Source organism: Panulirus ornatus, chromosome 21 (assembly GCF_036320965.1).
Source record: "Panulirus ornatus isolate Po-2019 chromosome 21, ASM3632096v1, whole genome shotgun sequence".
Taxonomy (NCBI): Eukaryota; Metazoa; Arthropoda; class Malacostraca; order Decapoda; family Palinuridae; genus Panulirus; species Panulirus ornatus.
In genome coordinates, this window is record NC_092244.1 from 32,195,163 (window position 1) to 32,208,240 (window position 13,078).

The window sequence follows — 13,078 nt, forward strand, 5'->3', positions numbered from 1 at the left end:
TGAAGCGTCTGGGGTAGACCATGGAAAGTTGTGTGGGGCGTGGATGTGGAAAGGGAACTGTGGTTTCGGTGCATTATACATGACAGCTAGAGACTGAGTGTGAACAAATGTGGCCTTTGTTGTCTTTTTCTAGTACTACCTTGCGCACATACGGGGGAAGGGGGTTGTCATTTCATGTGTGGCGGGGTGGCGACGGGAATGAATAAGGGCAGACAGTATGAATTATGTACATGTTTATATATGTATAGGCCTGTGTATGCATATATATATATATATATATATATATATATATATATATATATATATATATATATATATATATATATGTATATATATGTATACGTTGAGATGTATAGGTATGTATATTTGCGTGTGTGGATGTTTATGTTTATACATGTGTGTATGGTTGGGTTGGGCCATTCTTCCGTCTGTTTCCTTCCGCTACCTCGCTAGCGCTGGAGACAGCGACAAATTGTGATAGAATATATATATATATATATATATATATATATATATATATATATATATATATATATATTCCCCAGAACTTTTTTTAAAGGGAAAGTAAATGTTTATAGTTGTGTTACTGGAGTGATAGTTTTCATACATGGTGCTTTGACAAGAAAATAGTGAAATTGTAAAAAATGTAGCTTAGACATTGAAGCTTATTGATACAGTGGTTAAATTGATGAGAACTACTATTGACGTTTGTGGAAATGAAATAAACATTTCCTTTTTCCATAGCCAGAGGTTGAACCTTTATGTGACATTCATTTTTTCATTTCATTTCAAGCTAGAAGTTTCAGTTTCTAAATTGTTTCTTACATTTTTCACATGTATATATATATGTATGTGTGTGTGTGTGTATGTGTGCGTGTGTGTGTGTATGTGTGTGTATGTGTATATATATATGTATATTATCCCTGGGGATAGAAGTGAAAGAATACTTCCCACGCATTCCTCGCGTGTCGTAGAAAGCGACTAGAGGGGACGGGAGCGGGGGGCCAGAAATCCTCCCCTTCTTGTATTTTTTTAACTTTCTAAAATGGGAAACAGAAGAAGGAGTCACGCGGGGAGTGCTCATCCTCCTCGAAGGCTCAGATTAGGGTGCCTAAATGTGTGTGGATGTAACCAAGATGTGAAAAAAGGAGAGATAGGTAGTATGTTTGAGGAAAGGAACCTGGATGTTTTGGCTCTGAGTGAAACGAAGCTCAAGGGTAAAGGGGAAGAGTGGTTTGGGAATGTCTTGGGAGTAAAGTCAGGGGTTAGTGAGAGGACAAGAGCAAGGGAAGGAGTAGCAGTACTCCTGAAACAGGAGTTGTGGAAGTATGTGATAGAATGTAAGAAAGTTAATTCTCGATTAATATGGGTAAAACTGAAAGTTGATGGAGAGAGATGGATGATTATTGGTGCATATGCACCTGGGCATGAGAAGAAAGATCATGAGAGGCAAGTGTTTTGGGAGCAGCTGAATGAGTGTGTTAGTGGTTTTGATATACGAGACCGGGTTATAGTGTTGGGTGATTTGAATGCAAAGGTGAGTAATGTGGCAGTTGAGGGAATAATTGATATACATGGGGTGTTCAGTGTTGTAAATGGAAATGGTGAAGAGCTTGTCGATTTATGTGCGGAAAAAGGACTGATGATTGGGAATACCTGGTTTAAAAAGCGAGATATACATAAGTATACTTATGTAAGTAGGAGAGATGGCCAGAGAGCGTTATTGGATTACGTGTTAATTGACAGGCGCGCGAAAGAGAGACTTTTGGATGTTAATGTGCTGAGAGGTGCAACTGGAGGGATGTCTGATCATTATCTTGTGGAGGCTAAGGTGAAGATTTGTATGGGTTTCCAGAAAAGAAGAGTGAATGTTGGGGTGAAGAGGGTGGTGAGAGTAAGTGAGCTTGGGAAGGAGACTTGTGTGAGGAAGTACCAGGAGAGACTGAGTACAGAATGGAAAAAGGTGAGAACAATGGAAGTAAGGGGAGTGGGGGAGGAATGGGATGTATTTAGGGAATCAGTGATGGATTGCGCAAAAGATGCTTGTGGCATGAGAAGAGTGGGAGGTGGGTTGATTAGAAAGGGTAGTGAGTGGTGGGATGAAGAGGTAAGAGTATTAGTGAAAGAGAAGAGAGAAGCATTTGGACGATTTTTGCAGGGAAAAAATGAAATTGAGTGGGAGACGTATAAAAGAAAGAGACAGGAGGTCAAGAGAAAGGTGCAAGAGGTGAAAAAAAGGGCAAATGAGAGTTGGGGTGAGAGAGTATCATTAAATTTTAGGGAGAATAAAAAGATGTTCTGGAAGGAGGTAAATAAAGTGCGTAAGACAAGGGAGCAAATGGGAACTTCAGTGAAGGGCGCAAATGGAGAGGTGATAACAAGTAGTGGTGATGTGAGAAGGAGATGGAGTGAGTATTTTGAAGGTTTGTTGAATGTGTTTGATGATAGAGTGGCAGATATAGGGTGTTTTGGTCGAGGTGGTGTGCAAAGTGCGAGGGTTAGAGAAAATGATTTGGTAAACAGAGAAGAGGTAGTAAAAGCTTTGCGGAAGATGAAAGCCGGCAAGGCAGCAGGTTTGGATGGTATTGCACTGGAATTTATTAAAAAAGGGGGTGACTGTATTGTTGACTGGTTGGTAAGGTTATTTAATGTATGTATGACTCATGGTGAGGTGCCTGAGGATTGGCGGAATGCGTGCATAGTGCCATTGTACAAAGGCAAAGGGGATAAGAGTGAGTGCTCAAATTACAGAGGTATAAGTTTGTTGATTATTCCTGGCAAATTATATGGGAGGGTATTGATTGAGAGGGTGAAGGCATGTACAGAGCATCAGATTGGGGAAGAGCAGTGTGGTTTCAGAAGTGGTAGAGGATATGTGGATCAGGTGTTTGCTTGGAAGAATGTATGTGAGAAATACTTAGAAAAGCAAATGGATCTGTATGTAGCATTTATGGATCTGGAGAAGGCATATGATAGAGTTGATAGGGATGCTCTGTGGAAGGTATTAAGAATATATGGTGTGGGAGGCAAGTTGTTAGAAGCAGTGAAAAGTTTTTATCGAGGATGTAAGGCATGTGTACGTGTAGGAAGAGAGGAAAGTGATTGGTTCTCAGTGAATGTAGGTTTGCGGCTGGGGTGTGTGATGTCTCCATGGTTGTTTAATTTGTTTATGGATGGGGTTGTTAGGGAGGTGAATGCAAGAGTTTTGGAAAGAGGGGCAAGTATGAAGTCTGTTGGGGATGAAAGAGCTTGGGAAGTGAGTTAGTTGTTGTTCGCTGATGATACAGCGCTGGTGGCTGATTCATGTGAGAAACTGCAGAAGCTGGTGACTGAGTTTGGTAAAGTGTGTGAAAGAAGAAAGTTAAGAGTAAATGTGAATAAGAGCAAGGTTATTAGGTACAGTAGGGTTGAGGGTCAAGTCAATTGGGAGGTGAGTTTGAATGGAGAAAAACTGGAGGAAGTGAAGTGTTTTAGATATATGGGAGTGGATCTGGCAGCGGATGGAAACATGGAAGCGGAAGTGGATCATAGGGTGGGGGAGGGGGCGAATATTCTGGGAGCCTTGAAGAATGTGTGGAAGTATTGAACATTATCTCGGAAAGCAAAAATGGGTATGTTTGAAGGAATAGTGGTTCCAACAATGTTGTATGGTTACGAGGCGTGGACTATGGATAGAGTTGTGCGCAGGAGGATGGATGTGCTGGAAATGAGATGTTTGAGGACAATGTGTGGTGTGAGGTGGTTTGATCGAGTAAGTAACGTAAGGGTAAGAGAGATGTGTGGAAATAAAAAGAGCGTGGTTGAGAGAGCAGAAGAGGGTGTTTTGAAATGGTTTGGTCACATGGAGAGAGTGAGTGAGGAAAGATTGACCAAGAGGATATATGTGTCGGAGGTGGAGGGAACGAGGAGAAGAGGGAGACCAAATTGGAGGTGGAAAGATGGAGTGAAAAAGATTTTGTGTGATCGGGGCCTGAACATGCAGGAGGGTGAAAGGAGGGCAAGGAATAGAGTGAATTGGAGCGATGTGGTATACCGGGGTTGACGTGCTGTCAGTGGATTTAATCAAGGCATGTGAAGCGTCTGGGGTAAACCATGGAAAGCTGTGTAGGTATGTATATTTGCGTGTGTGGACGTATGTATATACATGTGTATGGGGGTGGGTTGGGCCATTTCTTTCGTCTGTTTCCTTGCGCTACCTCGCAAACGCGGGAGACAGCGACAAAGCAAAAAAAAAAAAAAAAAAAAATGTATATATATATATATATATATATATATATATATATATATATATATATATATATATATATGTATATATATATATATATATATATATATATATATAATTTTTTTTTTTTTTTTTTTTTTTTTTTTTTTTTTGCTTTGTCGCTGTCTCCCGCTATATTGAGATGAAGAGAGCGGTGAGAGTAAGTGAGCTTGGGAAGGAAACTTGTGTAAGGAAGTACTAGGAGAGACTGAGTGCAGAATGGAAAAAGATGAGAGCAAAGGACGTAAAGGGAGTGTGTGTGTGTGTGGGGGGGGGGGGGGATGGGATGTATTTAGGGAAGCAGTGATGGCTTGCGAAAAAGATGCATGCGGCATGAGAAAGGTGGGAGGTGGGCAGATTAGAAAAGGTGGTGAGTGGTAGGATGAAGAAATAAGATTATTAGTGAAAGAGAAGAGAGAGGCATTTGGTCGATTTTTCCAGAGAAATAGTGCAAATGACTAGATGTATAAAAAAAAAAAAAGAGGCAGGAGGTCAAGAGAAAGGTGCAAGAGGTGAAAACGAGGGCAAATTAGATTTGGAGTGAGACAGTGTCATTGAATTTTAGGTATAATAGAAAGATGTTTTGGAAGGAGGGAAATAAAGTGCGTAAGACAAGAGAACAAAAGGGAAGATCGGTGAAAGGGGCTCATGGGTAGTTAATAATTAGAAATGTTGGTGTGAGGAGTTGGAGTGAGCATTTTGAAGGTTTGTTGAATGTGTTTGATGATAGAGTGGCAGATATAGGGTGTTTTGGTCGAGGTGGTGTGCGAAGTGATAGGGTTAGGGAGAATGATTTGGTAAACAGAGAAGAGGTAGTGAAAGCTTTGCGGAAGATGAAAGCCGGCAAGGCGGTGGGTTTGGATGGTAATGCCGTGGAATTTATTAAAAAAAAGGGGTGACTATAATGTTGACTGGTTGGTAAGGATATTCACAGTATGTATGGCTCATGGTGAAGTGCCTGAGGATTGGCGGAATGCATTCATAGTGCCATTGTACAAAAGCAAAGGGGATAAAGGTGAGTGCTCATATTACAGAGGTATAAGTTTGTTGAGTATTCCTGGGAAATTATATGCGAGGGCATTGATTGAGAGGATGAAGGCATGTACAGAACATCAGATTGGGGAAGAACAGTGTGGTTTCAAACGTGATAGAGGGTGTGTGGATCAGGTGTTTGCTTTGAAGAATGTATTTGAGAAATACTTAGAAAAACAAATGGATTTGTATATAGGTTTTATGGATCTGGAGAAGGCATATGATAAACAGTTGATAGAGATACTCTTTGGAAGATATTAAGAGTATATGGTGTGGGAGGCAAGTTGCTAGAAGCCGTGAAACGTTTTTATCGAGGATGTAAGGCATGTGTACGTGTAGGAAGAGAGGAAAGTGTTTGGTTCTCAGTGAATGTCGGTTTGCGGCAGGGGTGCGTGATGTCTCCATGGTTGTTTGATTTGTTTATAGATGGGGTTGTTAGGGAGGTGAATGCAAGAGATCTTTGAAAGAGGGGCAAGTATGCAGTCTGTTGTGGATGAGAGGGCTTGGGAAGTGAGTCAGTTGTTGTTCGCTGATGATACAACGCTGGTGGCTGATTCGTGTGAGACACTGCAGAAGCTGGTGACTGAGTTTGATAAAGTGTGCGAAAGAAGAAAGCTGAAAGTAAATGTGAATAAGAGCAACGTTATTAGGATCAGTAGGGTTGAGAGACAAGTCAATTGGGAGGTAAGTTTGAATGGAGAAAAATTGGAGGAAGTGAAGTGTTTTAGATATCAGGGAGTGGATTTGGCAGCGGGTGGAACCATGGAAGCGGAAGTGAGTCACAGGGTGGGGGAGGGGGTGAAAGTTCTGGGAGCGTTGAAGAATGTGTAGAAAGCAAGAACATTATCTCGGAAAGCAAAACTGGGTATGTTTGAAGGAATAGTGGTTCCAACAATGTTATATGGTGTTTTGAAATGGTTTGGTCACATGGAGAGAATGAGTGAGGAAAGATTGACCAAGAGGATATATGTGTCGGAGGTGGAGGGAACGAGGAGAAGAGGGAGACCAAATTGGAGGTGGAAAGATGGAGTGAAAAAGATTTTGTGTGATCGGGGCCTGAACATGCAGGAGGGTGAAAGGAGGGCAAGGAATAGAGTGAATTGGAGCGATGTGGTATACCGGGGTTGACGTGCTGTCAGTGGATTGAATCAAGGCATGTGAAGCGTCTGGGGTAAACCATGGAAAGCTGTGTAGGTATGTATATTTGCGTGTGTGGACGTATGTATATACATGTGTATGGGGGTGGGTTGGGCCATTTCTTTCGTCTGTTTCTTTGCGCTACCTCGCAAACGCGGGAGACAGCGACAAAGCAAAAAAAAAAAAAAAAAAGAATATATATATATATATATATATATATATATATATATATATATATATATATATATATATATATATTTTGCTTTGTCGCTGTCTCCCGCGTTAGCGAGGTAGCGCAAGGAAACAGACGAAAGAATGGCCCAACCCGCCCACATACACATGTATATACATACATGTCCACACACGCACAATATACATACCTATACATCTCAATGTACACATATATATACACACACAGACATATACATATATACACATGTACATAATTCATACTGTCTGCCTTTATTTGTTCCCATCGCCACCTCGCCACACATGGAATAACAACCCCCTCCCCCCTCATGTGTGCGAGGTAGCGCTTGGAAAAACACCAAAGGCCCCATTCGTTCACACTGTCTCTAGCTGTCATGTAATAATGCACCGAAACCACAGCTCCCTTTCCACATGGTTTACCCCAGACGCTTCACATGCCCTGGTTCAATCCATTGATAGCACGTCGATCCCGGTATACGACATCGTTCCAATTCACTCTATTCCTTGCACGCCTTTCACCCTCCTGCATGTTCAGGCTCCGATCACTCAAAATCTTTCTCACTCAAACTTTCCACCTCCAATTTGGTCTCCCACTTCTCCTCGTTCCCTCCACCTCTGACACATATATCCTCTTGGTCAATCTTTCCTCACTCATTCTCTCCATGTGACCAAACCATTTCAAAACACCCTCTTCTGCTCTCTCAACAACACTCTTTTTATAACCACACATCTCTCTTACCCTATTATTACTTACTCGATCAAACCACCTCACACCACATAATGTCATCAGACATCTCATTTCCAGCACATCCACCCACCTCCGCCCAACTCTATCCACAGCCCACGCATCGCAACCATATAACATCGTTGGAACCACTATTCTTTCAAACATACTCCTTTTTTTGCTCTCCGAGATAATGTTCTGGACTTCCACACATTCTTCAACGCTCCCAGAACTTTCGCCACCTCCCCCACCCTATGATCCACTTCCGCTTCCATGGTTCCATCCGCTGCCAAATCCCCTCCCTGATATCTAAAACACTTCACTTCCTCCAGTTTTCCTCCATTCAAACTTACCTCCCAATTGACTTGTCTCTCAATCCTACTGATCCTAATAACGTTGCTCTTATTCACATTTACTCTCAGCTTTCTTCTTTCACACACTTTACCAAACTCAGTCACCAGCTTCTGCAGTTTCTCACACGAATCAGCCACCAGCGCTGTATCATCAGCGAACAACAACTGACTCACTTCCCAAGCTCTCTCATCCACAACATACTGCATACTTGCCTATCTATCCAAAACTCTTGCATTCACCTCCCTAACAACCCCATCCATAAACAAATTAAACAACCATGGAAACATCGCACACCCCTGCGGCAAACCAACATTCACTGGGAACCAATCACTTTCCTATCTTCCTACTCGTACACATGCCTTACATCCTTGGAAAAAATCTTTCACTGCAAGCAACTTACCTCCCACCCCATATACTCTGAAAACCTTCCGCAAAGCATCTGTATCACTCCTATCATGTGCTTTCTCAAGATCCATAAATGCTACATACAAGTCCATCTGTTTCTCTAAATATTTCTCACATACATTCTTTATAGCAAACACTTGATCCACACATCCTCTACAACCTCTGAACCACATTGCTCCTCCCCAGTCTGATGCTCTGTACATGCCTTTATCATCTCAATCATACCCTTCCCTATGATTTCCCAGGAATACTCAACAAACGTATGTCTCTGTAATTTGAACACTCACCTTTATCCACTTTGCCTTTGAACAGTGGCACTACGCATGCATTCCGCCAATCCTCAGGCACTTCACCATGATCCATTCATACATTAAATATCCTTACCGGCTAATCCACGACACATTCATCCACTTTTTTTTTTTTAATAATTTGCTCTGCATTACTATCCAAACTCTCTCACTTCGCACACCTCCCAGATCAAAACACCATATATCTGCCACTTTATCATGAAACACATTCAAGAAACCTTCAAAATACTCACTCCATCTGTCACTTCACTACTTGTTATTACCTCCCCATTTGCCCTCTTCGCCGATGTTCCTAATTGTTCTCTTGTCTTACGCATTTTATTTACCTCCTTCCAAAACATCTTTTTGTTCCCCCTAAAATTTAATGATACTTTCTCACCCCAACTCTCATTTGATCTCTTTTTCACCTCTTGCACCTTTCTCTTTACCTCCTGCTGCTTTCTTTTACAAATTTTTCAGTTATTCGCACAACTTCTCTGCAAAAATCGTCCAAACGCCTCTCTTTTCTTTTTTACTATCAATCTTCATTCCACCACTCAATACCCTTTCTAATCTGTTCACCTCCCACCTTTCTCATGCCACATGCATCTTTTTCCCAAGCCATCACTGCTTCCCTAAATACATCCCATTCCTCCTCCACTCCCCTTACGTCATTTGCTCTCACCTTTTGCCATTCTGTACTCACTCTCTCCTGGTACTTCTTGACACAAGTCTCCTTCCCAAGCTCACTTACTCTCACCAATCTGTTCACCCCAACATTCTCTCTTCTTTTCTGAAAACCTCTACAAATCTTCACCTTCGCCTCCACAAGATAATGATCAGACATCCCTCCAGCTGCCCCTCTCAGCACATTGACATCCAAAATTCTCTTTTATATGCCTATCAATTAACACGTAATGCAGTAACGCTCTCTGGCCATCTCTCCTTCTCACATACGTATGCTTATGTATATCTCTCTTTTTAAGCCAGGTATTCCCAATCACTAGTCCTTTTTCAGCACACAAATCCACAAGCTCTTCACCATTTCCATTTACAACACTGAACACTCCATGTACACCAATTATACCCTCAACTGCCACATTACTCACCTTTGCATTCAAATCACCCATCACTATAACCCGGTCTCGTGCATCAAAGCTGCTAATACACTTACTCAGCTGCTACCAAAACACTTGCCTCTTATTGTCTTTCTTCTCATGACTAGGTGCATAGGCACCAACAATCACCCATCTCTCTTCATCCACTTTCAGTTTTACCCATATCAATCTAGAGTTTACTTTCTTACACTCTATGACATGCTCCCACAACTCCTGTTTCAGGAGTAGTGCTACTCCCTCCTTTGCTCTTGTCCTCTGACCAACCCCTGACTTTACTCCCAAGACATTCCCAAACCACTCTTTCCCTTTACCCTTGAGCTTCGTTTCACTCAGAGCCAAAACGTCCGGGTTCCTTTCCTCAAACATACTACCTATCTCTCCTTTTTCTCATCTTGATAACGTCCACACACACTTAAACATCCCAGTCTGAGCCTTCGAGGAAGATGAGCACTCCTTGCATGACTCATTCTTCTGTTCCCCTTTTAAAAATTTAAATGGAAGAGGGTGTGGGGTTTCAGCCCCTCGCTTCCGTCCCCTTTAGTCGCAATTTACGGTCCGCGGGGAATACGTGGGAAGTATTCTTTCTCCCCTATCCCAAAGGATATATATATATTTTATTTTATCTATTTATTTTGCTTTGTCGCTGTCTCCCGCGTTAGCGAGGTAGCGGAGGGAAACAGACGAAAGAATGGCCCAACCCACCCACATACACATGTATATACATACACGTCCACACACGCAAATATACATACCTATACATCTCAACGTATACATATATATACACACACAGACAATTACATATATACACATGTACATAATGCATACTGTCTGCCAGACAACAAAGGCCACATTCGTTCACACTCAGTCTCTAGCATTCATGTAACAATGCACCGAAACCACAGCTCCCTTTCCACATCCAGGCCCCATAAAACTTTTCGTGGTTTACCCCAGACGCTTCACATACCCTGGTTCAATCATTCACAGCACGTCCACCCAGGTATACCACATCATTCTAGTTCATTCTATTCCATGCACACCTTTCACCCTCCTGCATGTTCAGGCCCCGATCGCTCAAAATCTTTTTCACTCCATCCTTCCACCTCCAATTTGTTCTCCCACTTCTCCTCGTTCCCTCCATCTCTGACACATATATCCTCTTTGTCAATCTTTCCTCTATCATTTTCTCCATGTGCCCAAACCATTTCAAAACACCCCCTTCTGCTCTCTCAACCACACTCTTTTTATTACCACACATCTCTCTTACCCTTTCATTACTTACTCGATCAAACCACCTCACACCACATATTGTTCTTAAACATTTCATTTCCAACACATCCACCCTCCTCCGCACAACCCTATCTATAGCCCATGCCTTGCAACTATATAACATTGTTGGAACCACTATTCCTTCAAACACCAAATTCTTGCTTTCCATGATAACGTTCTCGCCTTCTACGCATTTTTTAACGCTCCTAGAACTTTTGCTCCCTCCCCCACCCTGTGACTCAACTTCCGCTTCCATGGTTCCATCCGCTGCTAGGTCCACTCCCAGACACTTAAAACACTTCACTTCCTCCAGTTTTTCTCCATTCAAACTTACCTCCCAATTGACTTACCCTTCAACCCTACTGAACCTAATAACCTTGCTCTTATTCAAATTTACTCTTTAACTTTCTCTTTTCATACACTTTACCAAATTCAGTCACCAACTTCTGCAGTTTCACCCGAATCAGCCACCAGCAATGTATCATCGTTGAAGAACAACTGACTCACTGCCCAAGCCCTCATCCACAACAGACTGCATACTTCCCTCTTTCTCCAAAACTCTTACATTCACCTCCCTAACCACCCCATCCCCCCAAAAAAAAATTAATCATGGAGACATCACTCACCCCTTCTGCAAACTGACATTCATTGGGAATCAATCACTTTCCTCTCTTCCTACTCGTACACATGCCTTACATCTTTGATAAAAACTTTTCACTGCTTCTAGCAACTTACCTCTCGCACCATATACTCTTAAAACCTTCCACAGAGCATCTCTATCAACTCCATCATATGCTTGCCTCAGATCCATAAGTGCTATATACAAATCCATCTGTTTTTTTAAGTATTTCTCACTTACATTCTTTAAAGCAAACACCTGATCCACTCATCCTCTAACACTTCGGATAAGACACTGCTCTTCCCAAACCTGTTCTCTACATGTCTTCACCCTCTCAATCAATACCCTCCCATATAATTTCCCAGGAATACTCAACAAACTTATGCCTCTGTAATTTGAACACTCAGTTTTATCCCCTTTGCCTTTGTACAATGGCACTATGCATGCATTCCGCCAATCCTCAGGCACTTCAATGGCACTATGCATGCATTCCGCCAATCCTCAGGCACTTCACCATGATCCATACATATACTGAATATCCTTACCAACCAATCAACGATACAGTCACCCCCTTTTTTATTGAATTCCACTGCAGTACCATCCAAACTCGCCACCTTGCCGGCTTTCATCTTTTGCGAAGTTTTCATTACTTTTCTGTTTACCAAACCAATCTCCCTGACCCTCCCACTTCGCACACCACCCCGACTTAAGCATCCTATATCTACTATTCTATCATCAAACACATTCAACAAACCTTCAAAATACTTACTCCATCTCCTTCTCACTTCATCACTACTTGTTTTTGCCTCCCCATTTGCCCCTTCACCGATGTTTCCATTTGTTCTTTTGTCTTACGCACTTATTCACCTACTTCTAAAACATCTTTCTATCCTCCCTGAAATTTAATGATACTCTCTCACCCCTACTCTCATTTGTCCTCTTTTCACCTCTTGCACCTTTCTCTTGACCTCCTGCCGCTTTCTTTTATACATCTCCCAGTCATTTGCACTACTTCCCTGCAAAAAAATTGTCCAAACTCCTCTCCCTTCTCTTTCACTGACAACCTTACTTCAACCCACCGTTCACTACCCTTTCTAATTTGCCCACGTACCACATTTCTCATGCCACAAGCATGTTTTGCGGAAGCTATCACTGCTTGTCTAAATACATCCCATCCCCCCCACCCCTCATTTGCTCTCACGTTTTTCCATTCTGCACTCAATCTCTCCTTGCACTTCCTTACAGTAGTGTCCTACCCAAGCTCATTTACTCTCACCACTGTCTTCACCCCAACATTCTCTCTTCTCTGAAAACCTCTACAAAATTTCACCTTCGCTTCCACAAGATAGTGATCAGACATCCCTCCAGCTGCCCCTCTCAGAACATTTACATCCAAAAGTCTTTCTTTTACACGCATATCAATCCATACAAATCTACAAGCTCTTCACCATTTCCATTTACAACACTGAACACCCCATGTACACCAATTATACCCTCAACCGCCATATTACTCACCTTTGCATTCAAATCACCCATCATTATGACCCGGTCTCGTGCATCAAAGCTGCTAACACACTCGCTCAGCTGCTCCCAAAACACTTGCCTCTCATGATCTTTCTTCTTATGACCAGATGCATAGCCACCCATCTCTCCCCATCCACT

General features: G+C 42.1%; 1 protein-coding gene across 2 annotated transcripts in view; it reads left to right on the forward strand.

Moving 5' to 3' along the window:
* Positions 1 to 13,078, forward strand: part of LOC139756449 (uncharacterized) — a 352,809-nt gene that overhangs the window by 6,412 nt on the left and 333,319 nt on the right. The window contains exon 1 of one of the 2 annotated variants that reach the window (XM_071675905.1): positions 10,196 to 10,245. The exons of the other annotated variant lie outside the window; for it this stretch is intronic. The gene's annotated coding sequence lies outside the window, so the exon portion shown is untranslated. Of the gene's footprint in view, positions 1 to 10,195; positions 10,246 to 13,078 lie in introns of those variants that run through there. 2 annotated transcript variants of the gene reach the window in all.